This window comes from Platalea leucorodia, assembly GCF_965183815.1.
Source record: "Platalea leucorodia genome assembly, chromosome: 6".
Taxonomy (NCBI): Eukaryota; Metazoa; Chordata; class Aves; order Pelecaniformes; family Threskiornithidae; genus Platalea; species Platalea leucorodia.
In genome coordinates, this window is record NC_138828.1 from 37,079,547 (window position 1) to 37,097,026 (window position 17,480).

The following is a 17,480-nucleotide window of genomic DNA, read 5'->3' on the forward strand; positions in this document are numbered from 1 at the left end:
GCCTCAGATACCGTGCATTGTTGAAGGCTGGGAATGCATTCAGGGCAATATTGCTGTATTCAGCCTTTTCTGTGCCTCCCTAGGTGTCTGCTGCCAGCCACTGGTGGTGACAGGACCCCAGACTGGACAAGTACTAGTGCCTCTTAGGTGGCAGTGGCTCAGCGTAGGATCAGTGTGGATAGGACTAGCGGCTTTTGGGTTACACCGCTATCACACCAACCGAGCAGAGTTTGGTGTAATAGCTGGGCCTTGCCTGATGCCAGAAAGGGCCACAGCTGGGGAACACGCGCACACAACAGTTTCCAAAGCTTCCTCTGTGATCCTTAGCCTGATCCAGAACTCCTGGGTCCAGCTGAGCTTTCAAAAAGTGGCTCTGGAGAGGAGAAGAGCTTCCCTGCTCTGAAGGCAGCTCTGGCCCTACACTATCTGCTGAGCTCATGACACTGAGACCGGGGTGGGGGGCACGTATTTGCGAGGGGGTTACTTTGACCCCCTTCCCCTCGCCACTGTGGGGCTTGTCCTCAGCCGCAGCAGGATCTCTCAGCATCCTGTTTGCCGTCCGGGGAAGAGCCGGGGCCAGGGCTGTTTAGCAGGACCCTGCAGCTGGTAATTCCTGTTTACATCCCACTGACCCCGGGGCTTCGCCTGCGTCACATACAGCAAGATCCCCCCATACCACCACGCTGCCTGCACGTCATGCAAGTTACGTTGTACCTGACCACTTCTCGGGCTTGAAGTGGCCTCGGCCCATGCTGGACACTGAGCCACGTGGCAGTCAGGTCTGCGGACATGGCAAATGGCAGTGCATATGCTGTGCCTTCCTGGGCTGTCCTACGTCTGGCAGGTGCCCAGAGGCACAACGCTTGACCCTCGCTGATTATCCTTCGCCTTCTCTCTCACTTTAGGAGAATTTGCTTTGCAGAGCCCGGCAGCCCCCTGTGTCCTGCGTGCTGTAGAAGATGGGGACTGGCTGGGAACGGCACCTGCGGGCACTTGGAGGGGGTTGCAATTTCCTCTGCTCTGGCCCCTTGGACAGGTCCACTAGCCACCTGTGTCTGCCTCCCTGTTGAAACCCTGAATCCCTGCAGACTTGGAGCAAAGCAGGATGGCTCGAAGAGCCCATGCTGGGTTTTTTAGCATTAGACCTGGTTGTCTAAGCCTCTCCTCCATCTCCATCCCACAGGAAAGTCTCATTAGGCAGGTGTCCAGGTTGAAGGCCTTGGTTCTGACAGTTCTGCTGCTTTTTCTTCTAGAATTTGGAGTGGGGGAGTTTCTAGGAGTGCAAAATGAGGGTTCCCCACTGATGACTCCTTGCTTTCAAGCCATGGCTCAGGCAGCATGTGAGTGCAGCCGGGACGTGCTCCGCATTCTGCAAACAGCTGCAGTTGCAATGGGCTTCTCTCAGGCCAGCTCCCGGCTTCCTCCCCAGACACACACACTGCTGCCTTTGTGCCTGCTGGGAGGCCAAGGATGAACCCCTGGGCAAGACAGGGTCTGCAGTCCTCCTTGCTAGCTGAATGTGGAACAGACGTCCATGTGTCCTCCCCAGAGCATGGGCAGCAGCGGTTGCCACCCAGTATGCAGCTCTGTGCCCCAGCTCTCCAGCCTTTGGGGCGTCACTTCTGGAAGCAGATTTATTAGCCTGCCATTTGCCCATTGACCTGCCAGCCTCCAGACTGGCCATGGTGGTGATGGCAGCCCCGAGAATGCACTTCAGAGGGGTTGTCGGAGACCAGGGGATGTGTTGGGTGTGCAAGGGCTTGCAAGCTCTGTGCTGGCAGGTCTCACTCCCGGGCTGTGACCCAGCAGTGGCTTATCGTAGTCATGCCTGTGGCCCATAGGAGTCATGGCTGTTCCCTCTGCTCCAAACTCAGTGTAAGGGAGCTGCATACACCCGTGCAATCTGGCGGCAGCATCCTGTTATGCCTGCAGGGAGCAGTAAATCCATCAGTGAGCGCTGAGGTTGTTCCCGCTCTGTTTCTGCAGCCCAGCTGTGACTCTGAACACTATTCAGGCTAGATCCTGGAAATGAGTTGTTGAAAGCCTTATTAGATGCCCCCCAGGTATTCACTCATCCGTTAAACTCCCTCACTTCCAAACTGCTGCACTTGGACTTGCCAGATTGCCCAGTGCTGCTTCTGGGTCTTTGCTTTCAGTTCAGAGAATAATATAAAAAACATTTTTGCAGCTATTTCTATTTTTTGTCTGACTCAAATCCTGAAATGGTTGAGAGTGGTGACATGAAGCACTTGTACTGGGTTTTGGAGGTGCAGCCCTTTTCAGACAGGGAGAAGAGAGTGGTTAAAGCTGTGTCTGGCTGTGGAAATTGCATGTTTGTCCAGTTCCTGGGCCACAGAGCTTGGGAGCTAAAGGGCAATGCCAATGCCCGTGGGTGCAGAGCACGTTGCAACTGGCAAGGCGAAAGCAATGCTTCATGATGGGGTTCATCTAGTTACTGTAAACGTGACTCATCTGCACGTCCTTTGATCTCTCATTGGGCTGAAAGGCCTGAAACTAAAGCGCAGATGGCTTATGACTGTGCCTTCACGTATTTTCTAGCAGTTCGGTCAGCTCTGTGGGTCAAACCACTGGATGTATGGCCAAGGCTGTGGGAGAAAAGACCTGCTTAAACCTTTCCTCTTGAGAAAGCCCTGGACGGAGGCAGCTGTGTCCCATGCCTGTTCTGGTGAGTGAGAAACAGTGGGACTTCTAGCCTATGGGAATTTGATTCTGAGATTGGACAGGATAAGAACATGGGTGGGACGAGACCTCCATCCTGATGATAGCAAATTCCCCCACTGTATTTGCAAAGTATGCGGACGTTTTGGATGAAAGGATAGTTGCATCTTGTTCCCATGTTACTTGCTGGTGAACAGACTGCCCAGTTTTGCTCTGTAGGAGGATCCTGCCTGCTTTGGAGGAAAGCACAAGACTCTTCCAGGTTAGTCAGAGAAATCTTGCAAATGAAAGGACAATACTTTTCTTTTTGGCAAGGTGTCAGATCTGCGCAGTACAGCCCACCTTCAGTGTACCTGATGATAACATCAACACATACTTTCAAGGCAGCCAGTACATCAGTGGAGACAAAACTAATTGATTTTGGCATGGAAAGGCCAGTGAAATCACCAGCTACAGAGAATGTGAAGCACAGGTACAAGCAGAGCAGGGTTAGTCTTGGGTACTTTGTGCCTTCCCTTTTATACCAGGGTAAAAATCCACCTCTCTAGATCTGTGCCCTGCAGTTCTGACAGCGTCTGCTTCTTTCTAGCCTTGTGTCCCCTTGGGGAGGACAACAGGCAACCCCTGCAATCCCAAAGCGGTGCGTGCTGCCTGGACCTGTCATTTGAATGTTCAAGCACACATGCTTGGCTGAAAAGTCACTGACCTACGGGCTGGGAGGGGGAGCGCATGAGGGGGAATATCGCCATTCACCATGGTTCCTGTCCTCTCAGAATAAAAAGTCACTGGGTAAACAGCATCACTGGCAGCCCTATCTGGAGGACTTTTTGCTGCTGAATTTCAAAGGCTGATGCTAAATCATCAGGGTGAGAAAGTTCTTTATGAAATGTCACAGAATTCCTCTCTTTTCTTAAAATGCCAGGCTGCTTCAAAGCTCAGAGAGACTGCTCGAATCCCAGAAGGATGCTGAGTGTGCCACAGCCTGTATGAAGTGCCTAACAGGACTTGCTGCTCACATGAGGTACAGGATTGCCTGCCGGTTGGTCCTGGGATGTACTGGGTACCCTCACTCAGAGACTGGGGGGCTTAATACAGGTGACAGTGGGAAGCTGTCATATGGGTGGATGGGATTTTGGGTACCTGAGAAAGTATGGAGGGCTGCAGGATGGTGGTCTTGCCTCCAGGATGGGATGGCCTGACCATTCTTGCCCTGGAGATAGGAGAGGTTTCTACTGGTGGTGTTGGTCTGTGCCCTGCTCAGACGGGACTTTCTCACTGATCTGGCTATGGTGGCCAGGTGTTTGCAGCTGGCTGCTGGGCTGCCCTTCTCTGGGGGTGTCCAGGGCAGGCTGCCACTCACTGGCCACAGTATCCTTCAGGAATCAGCTCCCTCTCAAAGCAGGCATAAGTGGCAGTCCACATGGCAACTTGGTACCCAACACTATTCCCAGCCTGGTGGAGTTTCATTAAGGCTATGCTGTAATGAGAGCAGCTGGCCCTGGCTAGCTGCCTGTCCCCATCACCCTTGCCTCTGCCAGCCACTTGGGCAGGAAGGAGAGGGCAGGTAGACACAGCAGTCATGGGCAGGGTAAAGCTAGGGTGAACTGTCTCCATCCCCTAAGTATGAATCCCTCTGTGGCACCTATTTGGTCCCTGAGACTTGTTCAGCGATGGGAACAGAGTTGCAAACATCCTTAAAATGTGTGACGTGTCCTCCTCTCCACCACCCAAGGAAGGCTTGCTTCCAGCATGCTTCCCTGCCCAGTTTGCAGCCTGTTTCATCCCACGTCCCAGTCTTTCCTTGCGTTGGATTGATCTGATTTCAAAGCATTTCACACCTGACTTGATTGAATTTCATCTGACTGATGTCAAATCCTGTCTTTGCCAGGTCTCTAAGGTCATCTGATGAACCTACTTCCTGGCATTCCTCTGGTCTCATTTTCTTTAACATCATTCACAATGTTTCTAAGGCAGTGTAGCGTGGCTTCTAGCCCACAGTATGGAAGCATTGTGTAATACCAAAGCCAGGACCATTTTCCTGCTGTTCCTTTCTGTGTATGTCCTTCTAGTCTGACCATAAGCCATCAATAGCTCTTGTCCCCAGATCAAGGTGCTATTTTTGCACCAATTTTACATCCATCTTTCATATAGATGGTATTTCCCTTTCTGACAAGAAGTCTGAATGGGATAACACAAACTCCTCTATGGAGGTCAAAATTATCATATCTGCTGCTTCCTCTTTATCTGCCAAATCTTTGAGAGACGAAATTAAAATAGTTTGGCATAAAATAGTTCTTAAGAAATGCCAGTTGTCTGCTTCTCAGCCCCCATATTAGCCCCTTGGTACCTCTGAATTAGTCCTTTGTGCAGGTCTATTTTCCAGGCGCTGAATTATGGATCTATAACTTGACTTCAAGCCTTTTAAACAGGATGCTGTGCTCGTTCTTTGCCATTTCCTTGGTTCTGCTCCAGCCCTCCAGCAGTTCTTGGAGAGCCTGGCTTGGGAACTGGAGGTGGCTCCTCCTCTGATAATGAGTGTTGCTGTAGCTCATACACATTTCACCTAGCTGAAAGTTCGTGAACCTCTTCTTTCGCAATCCTGGCCCATTTCCCGACCCCTTTTCTGTTCATCGTCGTGGCTAAATGCCGGGGTAAGGGTTTGGCTGTAGGTGCCTAAGAGAGAGACTGCAAAGTCTCAGCTAGTTATCTTTTTATCTTGGTGGTTTGTGGAGGGTAATTGATCCCTTCAGTGAGTTATTTACCTCTAGATTCAACTTTTATGTGAAAGCTAAATGCAAGAAAGGCAGCAGAGTCACCAGTTTCTTCCTTTTGCTTTCCTCAAATGAACGATAGTGATGGCATCACCTGCCCCTTGGTCCTTCCTCTTCACCCTCCTGCAGTTGCTTCTCACGTCCATCACTAGCTTTTCAGCATATAAACTATATCTTCTCACTGGTAAGCAATCATTGGCAAGGCAAACACTGGGCACAGAGCTAGCCAATTCAGTCTAAGGCCACCCGAAAACATTTGAGCTTTGCTAATTCTCAGATCTATCCTCTGCTCTTCTCTTTTCCTCTCTCCTCCCTTTTATAAAAAGCCACTTGCAAGGAATTGCTTCTACAGCACTGGGACTTTAGGAAAAAAATCTTCCCCAAGAGGAGAGGCAGCTCTGGGACAGGTCCTCAGAGTGGTGGTGGCTTGCCACCCTTGGGGGTTTCTGAGTGTTGCTTAGACAAAGCTGTCTGGCCTGCATCAGTGTTGATGATAGTCTTGCTTCAAGAGTAAGGCTGGACCAGAGACTGTGGAGGGCTCTTCCAGACAATGCTGCCACGGGTCTGCAAAAGAAAATATTCAATACATACCAAAGCTGGGTTATTCCCCTGCATCAGGAGCACATCTGCATTGCACTTGGACACAACAGTCCTTTCTTTTTCTTTGGCCAGGCATTAGCACCCTGTGAAGTGGCCCCATATTACTCATATGTACAATGGAAACACAGTGCATGCAGAAGAGCTGACCTTGCATTCCTCCCTCAGGCCTGCCACTGCATTTGAAATAGCCTTACTGAAATGTCTGAACTTGCAAGCTTGTTGCTGAGCTTCCTGAGCACCAGAATCTGGGATTTAATAACCAGGGCTGGGAATGCTTGCATCCCTTCCCATGGCCAGGACTGCTCTGGGTGCCCTGGGTGCTAGTGCCTGTTCCGTTGTTTTGCTGTCTTTGCTGCTACAGCAGTAATTTGGATAAGGTATAATTACAAAGTTTGCCTTGGGACATATGAAAGGCCACTGAGCTGCATTGCAAAGTTCTCTGTGTTTTCTGCTCCTTTTCCTTCCATGACAAATGCCTGACCTCTGGTTTAAAGTGAGAAGCTAGTGGTGATGTAGGTATGAGCTGGTACTGAGTTCCTTGCTCCCTCCTTCATCCTCCAGACCTTGCCATTCATCTGGCCTCTCCAGAGTAACCTGTGGGTACTCCAGATGTCAAAGACTCTTGCCAGTTGTAGACGCAAACAAATTATTGTAGCTTAGGTGCCTGGCAGAGAAACCAAGGCCAAAGAATCTGGAGATGCGTCCTGGAGGCCAGCAGGAGATGGAAAAATAAAGGTGCTCTCATCTTTTGGAGACACCCAGGATCATCCCGGCAGCACCAGTGAGACGCTTTCTCTTGCTGCCTGGCACAGAGGGCTCACTGGAGATGTTTTGGGAGGGTGGGCAGAAGGTATCACATACAGATGGCTCAGCCTGGCTCTTCTAGCCTTTCACACCAGTGCCTACCTTTGGAGGATGGAGCAAGGGGCTTGCTCCCAAAGCACACCCCAAATCTGGCAGCAAAGAAGACCCAGTTTTTCCAGGAAGTTCACTGCAGACCTTGGAAAACAATGGCAGTTTACAGCTCGGTCCCTGAATAAACCTGTGCATGTCTTTGCTAACTACCACTGATACTCTTCCCTCAGCCCTCTGATTCACCCAGACCCACCTTGTTTTTGCATGCCAGCAATGCCTCAGAAGCTGGGCAGTTATCAGAAGACAATGAATCACCTAAAGCATCTGCTAAGTCATTCCGTAGGAGCTCGTCTTACAGCACAAATTCCAGCTCTCAGCTGCTCTGAAAATGTTCTACCCACAATATATTCAGCCACTCCCCATTTTGGCCCATCTCAATGAGGGACACAGGCCCACATAGCTAGAAGACAAGGTCAGCAGCTGTAAACCTCACATAGGGACCAAGGCTTTCCCTTCCATTCAGGAGGAGACTGGTACCCATTCCTGATGCTTGGTTTTAGAGAAGGTGGGTTTTTTTATGGCAGACGTTCCCTTTTGGTTCTGAGTTTGTCTGGCATAACACCAGACAGGGAATTTCACTTGGTGACTGGTGCTTCTAACCCAATAATATGCCAGCAGGCTTGTTTTTGCAGGGCTGACCTTTCAGAGAGATGTTCAACTTGATGTCAGCTACAGCTGCAAAGCCAAACAGGATCCAGTTCCGATCCTGCTTTTTTTTCTACCTTGGCTGGAATTGCTCCTGGACTGCTTCATAAATTATTGCCCAGTGATAAAATACCAAGGGGGACTGGGTTTGTCTCATGCTGCTCTTGAGAGGTCAAATCTTATCTTAGCAAAAACAGCTCCTGGGAAAGGGGATAGCACAGAAACATACTGTATATCTTCCCACCCCTCTGTGTTTTTTTCTGCACTGCTCCAAGAGCCGGTTGGTACCAAAGCCAAGGTACTCTGCCTGTTGCGTATCGCAGCCTGGCACAGTACCTTGGCATTTCATCATTCCTGGCAGTGATCAAGCTGCTGTCTCCAGTCCCTGCCCTGTTTCGGTGCCAGTGGGACTCTCACCACGCTCTGCATGAGCCTTCTCCATAGGTGATACCCGCCCTGGGACAGACGGTATTGCATTCTGCTTGTAAACCAGTCTTCTCATCAGCATTATTCTCATATGCAGTGCCTTGTGTCATCCTTGCATGCTGTTTGTTGTGAGCTGCTATGTTGGTTAGGCTGTGAATACGATCCACAGGGGAGCACCAACAGCCTGGTGCAGTGCCTGGGAGGAAGAAAGAGGATACAACTGAGGGACAGTATGAGAAAGGTAGATAAATCAATGTATGCTGAAGAGGGCATGAGTGTGCACTGCCTTTCCAACACAAGAACTAGGATCCAGAAAGTGTTGAATAAAGCTAGCAAGTGACAGGTTCAAAATAAGCAATAAGAGGTGGTTCTTCCCGCAGCCCAGCGCAGAGTTGCAGAATTATGTGCAGCAGGATGTTGCGGAGGAGCTCCTACAATTCCTAGGGACGCCAGGGGAAATTGGAGTTATTCATGGAAGAGTCTGGGAATGGTAAATCCAAAGACACGAACTTTGACCCAAGAAGCCCTGCAAGTTTGCTGGAGATTGGGAGACCTCCAGGTGCCTGTGCTTTTTGGCCATTGCTGGACACATGATTATGGCCTTCGTGGACCTTGGGTGTTCTTAGGTAGGAACATTATTGTGGACCCTGGAAGAGGCACAACAGTATTATCAAGTGGTTGTGCTTCAAGGAATAGGAAGATTTGGTCATCTTGGATTTGTGGCATAAACCCTTAGGAGTCCTGTGTGGGTTTCAAGGGGGGATCTGGTCAGCATGGCTGTACCTTCTTGTACCCATATGTCTCTGGACTGTGTCCTTATCCATCACACCCTCTGTGCCAGAAAGCCTGTAAGGTGTTACAGACCTCAGGTCCCAGGTGGCTTTTTGGAGGTGCATCCTCCAGGCAGCCTGGGCTACAACATTCAACCGGTAGGCTCTGTCACCCCATTTGGGGTGCTGTCCCCCACCTGGGGGCTGTCCCGCAGCATCAGCTGGCTCAGCACAACTGGTTCCATGGCATAAGTGTGCCCTCCTGTGAGGGGTTAGAGCTTTGCAGAATCACAGAATGGTTGAGGTTGGAAGGGACCTCTGGAGTTCACCTGATCCAATCACCCTGGTCAAGCATGGCCACACAGAGCAGGCATGTCCAGTCAGCTTTTTAATACCTCTGAGGATGGAGACTCCACAGCCTCTCTGGGCAATTGTGCCAGTGCTCGGTCACCCTCACAGCAAAGCTGCCTTCCACATGGTCGGCCCCCATCATGTGTCAGAGTTGCTCCAAGGATCAAGACTGTGCAACTTCTCTGTGCCAGTGCTCAGTCACCTCACATTAAAAAAGCATTTCCTGATGTTCAGATGGTACCTCCTGTGTGTCAGTGCCCATCACCTCTGGTCCTGACATTGGGCACCACTGAAAAGAGCCTGGCTCCATCTTGTTTACACCCTCCCTTCAGATATTTGTACATGTTGATAAGATCCCCCCTGAGTCTTCCCTTCTCCAGGCTGAGCAATCCCAGCTCTTGCAGCCTTTCCTCATAGGAGAGATGTTCCAGTCTCTTCATCATCTTCATGGCCCTTGATGGGACTTTCTCCAGTACGTCAATGTCTCCTTTGTACTGGGGAGCCCAGAACTGGACACGGCACTGCAGGTATGGCCTCACCAGTGCTGAGCAGAGGGAAGGCTCACCTCCCTCCACCTGCTGGCAGCACTCCTCCTAATGCAGCCCAGGATACTGTTAGCCTTTTCTGCAAGGGCACGTTGTTGGCTCCTGTTCAACTTGGTGTCCAGCAGGAACCTGAGGTCCTTTTCTGCCAAGCTGCTTTCCATCTGGATGGCTCACAGCATGTACTGATGCCTAGGATTGTTCCTTCCTGGGTACAGGACTTTCCATTTCTCTTTGTTGAACTTCATGAAGTCATTGAACTTTGTTTGCTGTCAGCCCACTTCCCCAGCCTGTCCAGGTCCCTCTGGATGGCAGCACAACCCTCTGGCATATCAGCCACTCCTCCTGGTTTTGTGTCATCAGCAAACTTGCTGAGGGCACACTCTGCCCCATCATTCGTATCATTAATGAAGATATTGAACAGGATCGGACCCAGTCTTGACCACTGGGGCACACTGCTCGTGACTAGCCTCCAACTAGACTTCCTGCCACTGATCACCATCCTCTGGGCTTGGCCATTCAGCCAGTTTTCAATCCACCTCACTCTCTGGAGTTAGAAAAGCTAAAGGCCAGCTAGAATTGAATCTGGGCAGAGATGCTTGGACAACATTTCTGTATTCCCCCCCCCCCCAGATTACCCATCCTTGCTTTCACTCTCTGTATGCTTCCTTTCTGTGTCTGAGTTTGGCCAGGAGCATCTTCTTCATCCACGCAGACCTTCTGGCATTTTTGCCTGGCTACATATTTGTTGGGATGGAGCTCTCTTGAGCTTGGAGGAGGTGATCCTTGAATATTAACCAGCTTTTTTGCCCACCCTCCCCTCCCTGCCCCCCGCCTTCCCTCCAGGGCCTCATCCCACGGGACTCTTGCAAGCAGATCTTGGAAAAGGCCAAAGTCAGCTCTCCTGAAGTCCAGGGTTGTGAGCTTGCTTCTCACCCTCTTCCATCCCCTTGGGATTGTGAACTTCACTATCTTACGGTCACTGAAGTGAAGGCTGCTTCTGATCTTCACATCCGCAACGAGCCCCTCCTTGTTGATGAGTATGAGGTCCAGCAGAGTACCTCTCCTTGTTGGCTCCTCTGTCACTTGAAAGAGGAATTTATGATCAGTGCACTCCGGGAACCTCCTGGATTGCTTATGTCCTGCTGTGTTGTCCCTCCAGCATATACCAGGGTGGTTGAAGTCCTCCATGAAGACACCAGAGCCTCTGAACATAAGGCTGCTCCTTTCTGTAGAGGGCCACTTGTTCTTCCTGGTCAGGTGGTGTATAGCGGACACCCACTATAACAACATCACCTTTACCTGTTCTCCCTTTAGTCCTAGTCCATAAGCTCTCAGCTGGTTCCTTATTCATGCCCAGGCAGAGCTCCACACACTCCATCCACTCTCTCACGTGAAGGGCAACTCCCTCTCCTCATCTTCCCATCCTGTCCTTCCTAAAGAGCCTGTATCCCTCTGCTGCAACACTCCAGTCGTGGGAGCCATCCCACCACAAGATTGCAGCCTTGCAACTGCACGCAGATCTCTAGTTCCTCATGTCTGTTCCCCATACTGCATGCATTACTGTACAGACACGTTAGAGAGGCTCCCCAGCATGTTGAGTTCCGGGAGACGGTTTGGGGGATTTCTCCACAATGGTGCCTTGTAGGCAATTCCTTGCTTACACGTGAGTTCTGGCAGTGACCCTGCTTAAGCCCCATTTTGTTGATTTTGCGACCCCTTCCTGTCACACCACCCTTTGCTCAGCCATCATATCCATCGCTCCCTCATGGGGCTGCTGGCTACTTTTTCTCTCCCCTGTCATTCCTAGTTCAGAAGCTGGCTTTGAGATGTAAGGGGTGTGAGCACACAGAAACTCTGACGTTTCCTCGCAGACATGCCTATGCTCATGGGTGTGTCTGCCAACACTAAGTGTGTCCATTAGCTAATTGAGTTTTGCTGTTTTCTTAAATTGCGTAGAGGTAATTTGCATTCAGTTGTCTCCATTCTCCTATGTAGTACTGCTGACTGCAACCTTTTAGGAGCAACACACCTCCAGCAAGCAGATAGGTCACTGTCTTGCATTTTCCTGCAACTGGGAGAGCACAAATTGGGCATAAGAAGCTTCATCCTCAGCCCGAGCACCTTACCGATATGTTTCTAGGGGTGGCACAGTCCTGCTGGAGGCTGAGTGGCTGATGACTACATTTAAACAGCCCTGCTGCAGGTGAGATGGTGCCTCTGTTCCCTCTCGGGGCTAACTCCGGTAACTGCCTTTTTCACTTCCCAGTTGACTTGGAGAGTTCTCATTTCAAAAATGTCCTAGGAGGACTATCTGCTGAATCATTGCAAATAGAGCTCAGCTCTGAAATCCACTGATTTTCCCCAAAATAAGCCCCCCTTTGGGATTTCTCAGGCTAGGTGCAGCCTAGGGTGGGGTGTTCTCTGCATTTGTTGCTCCCTGACAGCCAGGCCAAATGCTTCAGCGGCTCTTCTCTGAGTAAGTGCAGATGGTTAGGATGTCAGCAGAGATGCTAGTTCTGCTAATGAAGGTGTTTCTGCAGGGAAACCTGGTCATGAATGTAGCCCTGGGAAGGGGAACAGCCTCTGTTGGAGTGAGAAGTGACCCCGAGGTTGATATCAGGTTGATCCCTCCCCATAGGTAGCTCCAGGCTCCAAATGACCTTCAAAAATTGCACCACCTTCCTGGAAACCTAGGGCTCAGGTGGTTGTGTTCTCTTCAACTCTGTGCAGGTCTGTGCACTTTGGGGTCTTCTCAGGCTTGTCTCTGCAGGGCAGTAGAGGTCAGCTGCCCTGAACTCCCCCAACCATCCCCTCTGTGGTCATTGGGGCTGCCTTGCCTTGATGTCAAAAGAGTCCTTTCTTCCAAAGCATGAGGGCTGCTGTCCCTGTCCTCCACGGCCTCCCCATCCATCCACTTCCCAGGCGGCGTGAGCCCATGTGCCTACAGCTGTGCTGCCCAGACATCCAGACCTTGCGTTTGGCTCTCTCCCTTTTCTCCCCCTCGCTTCAGTCAGGCCACCCTGTTTTGAGGGCCAGGTCTTAGACCTTGTTCCCCGCCAGCCCTGTGTGCTGGCACTGCCTATGGAGGGGGGTGACAATGCCCATCCTGAGGAGAGGGGGTGTTGTTGTGATTTGCTTTTAAATTTTCAAGAAAGGCATTCCTGCCTTTTTGAGTTCTCTTTGTGGTGGCCTAGGAGGCAAATTACTTTGGCGCATTGCATAATTTGCAGAGAAAAGCCAAACGCTGCAGTACCCCTAGGGGTTTTACCAACTCAAACCTAATCTACCTTCTTCTCAGTGTCTTCACCCTCCCTTTCTTGATGGCACAGGATATGCAGGGTTGCAGCCTGCACCTTCCCAACATCCTTCCAACAGCCCTGGGCTGACATGTACTACTGGGGCCAGTTTGGCAGATAAATGGGAACGGATGGTCTGGGAAGGAGCTGTGATGGTCTGGGAAGGAGCTGATGGTCTAGGAAGGAGCTCAGTATCAATGCAGATCCCCGCTACTCAGGACGAGGTGCTTTTTGTCAATGTTCTGCCCATGGCGTGGGAGCAGAGACAATACAAGATCACCAGGAGCTGGCAGCTGCCCTGTGGCAGGACACCTGGAGATGCAGAGCTCAGCTTCTTGCTTTGGCCTTCGATGTTCCCAAGCTGAGTTTGAAGGTCTCCATGGCCAGAGCATTTCCCTGCATGAGGGGAGTGCTGTGCTGTTCACAGGCCTGGAGAGGCCCGGGGAGCCAAGGAACAGTGTGTGACATTGAAAAGCAGCAAAGTTGAGGGATATTTGTTGGCTGAGCTCATGGAGGCTTCCAAAGCTTCTCTTGGGAAGTACCCTCCTCTGCCTGTGCTGTTTCTTCCCGTTCACTCACCTCCTAGCCCCACTTTCTGGGACACTGGTTTTGTTTCCCTTCTGTTTACTGGCTGTAGAGGAGTCCTTGGGTGCTATCAGCATCTCCTTCTGTTTGGGCTAACCCAAGTGGTTTGCCTTATTTTCATACTTTTCCTATCAACACATGCACCCTGGGGCATGGAGAACTCTCCCCTGCTTTCCAGCCCGTGAAATCACAGCGGGGGGGCAGACCATCAGTCCCAGGGCTCTTAGCATGCAATATAACCACTAGTGGTCGGGGAAATCTCTTCCCCACAGGAGTCTGTGGAGATGGGGACCAGGTCGCAGCACCTGTCAGTAGCTATCCTATAGGTACATGCAGCTCTGGTCCTCCCAGGCCCTCCCACACAGTCCAGCTGGACCAACCCCCAGCAGGGAGGCACGGCGAGAGCAGGCACGTTCCTCTTCTGGCACTCATCCTTTGAGGGAACTGTGTTTGGAGGCTTCCTGCCTTCTCTGAGTCATGTCAAAATCAGTCCCAAATATTCTCTTTGAAGCTCTTCACGCCGCGCTGAAGCGATCTTGCCTTCAAAGCAGCTGCTGGAGACAGGCAGGCTGCTTAAAAGACACTTGAGCGCTGTCACATCATGTTCAGGCTGTATTAAAATTTTACTGTGCTGTTTCGCACCTCAGATGAATCACAGTCGCTCCTGAAAAGCATTGGGGGCTGAGGGGAAGGGGGATGTGTGTGCAGGGAAGGGGGGTGTGTGTGCAAGGAAGGGGCTTTTGAAAGGGATTATTAATGCACAGAGATGTTTTGGTGTCTGAGAGAGGCCCTGAATGGCAGCTCTGTGCCTTTTTTCTCCGTGCTCATTAACAGTGGAGGGTGTAGTTGCTGAAGAGCCAAGCAGAGCGAGGGGAGGACATGGCTGCTGCTCAGGCGGGGATGAGCCGGGGGAGAGGACGTGGGAACAGAGGGAGGTGGGTGCTGGCTGTCTCCATGAGAGGCAGTTTCAGGTTACGAGTTCAATGCCTGCCTTCCTTTGGAAGGTTGCAATACGGCAAGTCATTTCTTGATGTGCAAACAATTAAAAAGAGGGTGTGTGTGGGGGAAGATGGAGAAAGCAAACACCTCCTCTGGGATCTGGCTGTCTCTGCAGCTGCTCACCTAAGGCACCTCTTGCGGAGGGAGTTTCACACAGGAAAAATTGTGCTGGGGGCATCAGGTTACTTGCAGGATGGAGTTTGGAAGTGCACACGAGATCTGCCTTCAGCCTCTGGGTATAAAGAGTATTCCTCCCTCTTTTGTCCAGGCATAGAGTGGGTCTCTTGGGTCATATCAGGGCTTACAGTTGTCCTTTTGCTGGTCCCCAGGGTTGCCTTGTAATACTGGAGAGAGGGCTATGGGGGGAGGCAAGGGGGCAGGGGTGCCTTTATTCCCCTCCTAGCGGCATCCCTGGGCATGGGGAGCACCTTTCCTGCGGTGCCTGTCTGCACTGGGGAAGAGGCCAGGTCCCTGGGGGCCCCATTTTCTCCACGTTTGTTACTGTCTTGTGAGCTCTGCAGACTCCTGTTGGGTCCCTCAGCCTTGTTTGCTGGAGAAGGAGTGATTTCTGGTCCTCCAGGCAAGGAATTGCATGGCTTTACCTCCTTCTTTCACTTGAAAGTTCCCTGCCTCCCTGCATCACCCTAGCCTTGTTGCAAATAGGCCCCCCAAAGCCACCTGCCCTCCTGCAGGCTTGCTTAGCCAGGCCTCCTGGACCATGTGGAGAGGCCAGGAGAGGAGGCAGACATTGGCTGGCGGGGTGGGAAGCCTCCTTCTGCCAGCTCTCTGGAGGCTGAGGTGCCGGCAAGGACCCAGCAGGTGGGCTGGCAGACATTCCCGTCCCAGCCCTCGGGAGCTTTCGGCACATAGGGCTGACAGCACTTGACGCCTGTGTCTGCCAGGTGCCGGTGCAGGGGCTGCCTTTGCCGGGCAGATCCAGCACACGGCAGCCAGATGAGGGGTGGGAGAAACCCTGGTGTTGCTCCTGACAGGGGAGGATGCTTTTGTATTTCTGCTTGCTGCCTATTTGCTCCAGAGCCAGTAAGCAGGGGGGGCAACCTCCATTTTTTTTCTTTTCATGGTAATTTTCCTTTCTTCTTTGCCTGCATCAGTGAGCCAAGCACCAAACCGAGGGCCCTATATATCCTCTGGGAGTGAAATGCCCCCCGAATCAAGCCCTTATTTCTTTCTACTGAAGCTGAAATGTGTCATTTCCCTTATCTAAAAGGGGGGAAGGTGCACACAGGCCCCATCTGCCCTGCTACCACTCCCTCTGTCCTGGCTGATTTGCCACTGCCCCTCAGCTTGTACTGATGCCTGTCACTCTGCTGACAGCATGAGAGACAAACGCCAGTTTGCCTTGGCCAGAAAACTTGCCTTGCAAAGGAAAAAGCCAGCTCAGGGCTTTTCACTTGGAGAGAAAGAGGGTGAGAAGAATAGACTTGAAAGCGAATTCCCGTGTTTTTTTGCTTCGGGTGAGAGCTTTTCCCACGCTCCATTGGAAGGAGTGCAAGGAGCAAATGTTTCCCAGTGCCTGTAAACACCAAACAGTGCTGAGGAGCAAGGAAAAAAGCCAGTCTTGTGGGAGAGAGGCAGAAATCAGCGGTGCCTCTCCTGCGGTGCCTCGTGTCTGTGTGCCTGCTCCTTCCGTGGTGATGGCTTTTCCAGACGTAGCTATGTCTTCTGGGTGCGGCGGGAGCGTCAGGCCCTGGGGTACTTGGACACGAGACCAGGTGGCGTTTGCTGCCCCCCGCAAAGCTGCTCCACAGTGCTGGAGGCTACTGCTTCTTCCGTGAGAGTCCCAGCAACTGGACTGGGAAGCTGCTGGTGGGTTTATTTCCCAAGATGGCACCTGGGAAGGTGCTTGACATTTATTTGCATTCACCTGGCACTGGTCAAGGATCATTAGCTCGCTCTGCAGCACTTTTGCTTCCCGGTCCAAGGAAGGCTGGGAAAGCAAGTCTGGTTCGCTGCATCTCCTGTGCCAGTCGCTTTGCCTGGCCCAAGCCCTGTCCCTCACCACCCTTCCCTGGTCTGATTCCTGACTCCTGTGTTCAGAGAATGGAGAAATCAATGAACATCTTGCCTTTTGGGAGTCCTCAGCCCTGGCTTCAGAAGCAACCTCTTCCAAAGCACCAAGTGCCTTGGGCCCCGCCATCCTTTCCAAGTTGATCTGCTTTCCACAGAGAGCTGGCGTTTAGCAGCCAGTCTCCAACAGGGCTATGCGAAACCCATCTGTGCGTGGGAGAGCTTGCCCATGCAACTCGCACCCCGGGAACCGGTTCACCAGCTCTGCAAGCGGAGGCCTGTCTCTGGCAAGGGAGTCTCTGTGTCTCAGTACATGAGGGGGCTACGTGTCTTTAAAATGCCCCGAAAAGGCAGATGAGAGATTTGAGGGCAGCTTTTGGAAATGAGGAACCAACTGAGGCTGGGGATGCTCAGCAGGCATCCACATGGGTTTGGTTCAGCTTTTCAAGGAGACTGCTGTGGGGGGAAGTTTGGAAGCTGGTGCCCATTGAGCTGTTTAGAGATGTGGGCCCTGCTTTATCCCAAGGTGGCCAGGAGCACTTGGAAGTCTGTCCTGAAGAACGCCCCAGCAGCATGCTGAGCCCGCTGCCTTTCCCAGCTGGCCAAGCAAAGAGCATTCGTGATGACAAAAGCCCTGCCCAGGGGTCCCAGTTTTAAACGAAGCACTGGCATCCCATTGCTGGGGCATCTTAGCGTCTTCCCATCAATGAAGAAACTGTCTCCTTTGCCCCCCCCCCCCCCCTTTCCTTTGGTCTTGCTCATAGAAAGCCGTGACTGTAGCCTGCACGCACCCGTATCTGCTCCTGCGATCTCCCTTTGTTTGGCTGCCAGCTTTCTGCACCTGCGTGTATGCCTGCTCTCCCTCCCCGC